Genomic DNA, 2,545 nt, shown 5'->3' with positions numbered 1-2,545 from the left:
AATCCTCTCACCCTCCACATCTCTGGCCTGTACCCCAGTTCTGTACGAATAAATAAATAAATCTTTAAAAAAAACAAAAAACAAACAAACAAAAAAACAAGTGTTTCGGGGCCTCCCTGGTGGCCGAGGGTTTAGTCTCAGGCTACCGCTGCTGTGGCCTGAGCTCGATCCTGGCCAGGGGGTGACCCACAGAGCACAGCAGACGCTCCCCGCTCTCCACTGCTCCCCTCAGCAGTGGGTTTCAGTGGATCTGCCTGTTGTGCTCCCCACTCTGGCTCTGGTGAATCCACTCACCCGCCTACACCCCAGTTCTTCTACAAAATAAATATTAAAAAAAAAACCACAAGTGTTTCTGATCCAATACAGACCCTGGGATCTCGGCGGGTGTTATCAGCTCCCAAAATCTAGGTCAGCTGTAAAGTCGGGTCCAATTCTTTTTTTTTTTTAGTCTAGCTCCATACCTGCTCACATTTCCGTGTACTTCGAGTCCCTCAGGTCTGTCTGGAAGCTCTAAGAAAGGCCTATTTTATAAATTTTGTTCCATGTGCAGAGAAACGGTTTCTCCTGCCTCCATCGTGCCCTGACACCAGCCCACCTCCCCCCCGGGGAGCCATCTGCAGCGTTTTCCAGAGTTCTTTCCAGAATAAACAGGCTTGAAAGGCCGCCCGGCCTCCTCACCACTGCCCACAGCTTCACTCCTTTGGGCAGGAGGAGAAACTCCTTGACTTTCTGTCAACATTTCAACACAAGCGGCTCTCGCAGGAGTCAGAATCTGCACGTTGCGCCCACTCTGAATCACCCGGGAAACGGAGTGTGTGTCATCGATAAGGGCAAATTTGGCTCTGAGATTTTGGCGGCTGTATTCGTGAATGAAATCGGTCAGGAATCCTTCCTGGTAACATTCTGGTCTGGTTTTGGAGTCCAGTCACTAGTTGATGTGAGTTGCAATAAATAAGTGAAGTTGCAATACATAAGTTAGCCCTCACCTGTCTCGCTGGGGACAGTTGGCCCAAGGGTGGATTTCTTCCTCGAATGCTTGGTAAAACTTATCTGTCATGTAGGCTTGCATTCCCTTGAAGGGAGATTTTTAACTTCTGTTTCCACTACTCTGATGGATTTAGAACCAGGCAGGTTTTCTGGTTCTTCCTGAGTCACTGTTTGTTAAGTTATGCTTTTCTAGGATTCTGTCGACGCGTAGTGCTAAGGATGTTTATAACATCCCTAATCATTTTAAGCTCTTCCCTGTCTGTATCGATGGGGCCCTTAGAGCCATCTGTTAGCTTCCCACACTTGTCCCCTTGGTAATTGTCTGGGGCCTTGTTCTGTTCATTGTTCACTTCAAAGAACCAACCTTTGCTTTTATTAATCCCTGCTAGTAACTTTCTATTTCATCCATCGTTCTTCTTTTTCTAATAATATAATAGTTTATTTTTACATCATTTTGTGCCTTTTTTCCATCATTTGTAATCCCCGGGAGCTTCCATCACAAATCACCCTGTGCCATCATCACAGTCCAGTGCATTTCCCTCCCCCACTGTTTTTGATCCCATTCCTCACTCTATCCCCATAAAATGTCTCTGGTATTTAGCTGTTCATTATTATTACTTTCTCCCCTGGCCCTTTATACTCCTGCTATGAGTGAAACCATCCGGTATTTTTCTTTTTCTTTCTGGCTTATTCCACTAAGCACGATCCCTCTCAGCTCCATCCATGTTGCTGCAAATGGCATGTTTCTTTTTTGACTGCTGAGTAATATTCCATTGTGTATATGGACCACATCTTTTTAATCTACTTTTGGCATTTGTGTTGTTTCCATGTCTTTCCAACTCTAAATAAAGCAGCAATAAACATGGGGGTGCAGGTGTCTTTTTGAATCAGTGTTTTTGTGTCTTTTGTGTAGATCCCTCGGAGCGGGATTGCTGGGTCCTAGGGAAGCTCCATGTTTAGCAGTTTGAGAACCTCCAAACAGTTTTCCATAGTGGTTGTACTAGCTTGCATCATCCATTCTTTTTTAAGCATTCGCTCCTTTTACTTTGTCTGCGTTAATCTTCAGTTCTTCATTACTTGTCACACTGAATACTTGGCCCACAATGAATAGCATCTTGTAAATATTCAAGACCAGCATTTCCCACTAACCACTGCTCTGGCAATATTCCTCAGTTCTGTTATCAATATTTCTATTAGCTTTTGCTCTTGAAGACTTTCTCATTTCCATTATATTAATTTACATTCAAGTACAGTGGACTTTAGATGTGACTTTATTATTGATCAATAACTTAATATGGAGACATATGCAGAAAAGGAACTGTGGGGTGCGGCTGCCTTGAGATATGCTGAGACCCACTCTGTGGATCGTTACCTTTATTTTGCGCTCATTCTTGACAGAGAGCTCCCCAGAGTTGCAATTCTACAGAGAAAGTCATTCCAGCTCAGTAACCCAAAGCTGCCATTTTGTACCCTCTAGCTTGACTGTTGCAAGCCCCAACTAGCTCTAGCAGGGCAGGGATCTTGGCAGTTTTAATGTACTCCCTTAAAAAAAAAAGTA

Source organism: Condylura cristata, unplaced genomic scaffold (genome assembly GCF_000260355.1).
Source record: "Condylura cristata isolate star-nosed mole 26May11 unplaced genomic scaffold, ConCri1.0 scaffold00008, whole genome shotgun sequence".
Classification (NCBI taxonomy): Eukaryota; Metazoa; Chordata; class Mammalia; order Eulipotyphla; family Talpidae; genus Condylura; species Condylura cristata.
Note: the sequence above shows the minus strand (reverse complement) of the source record.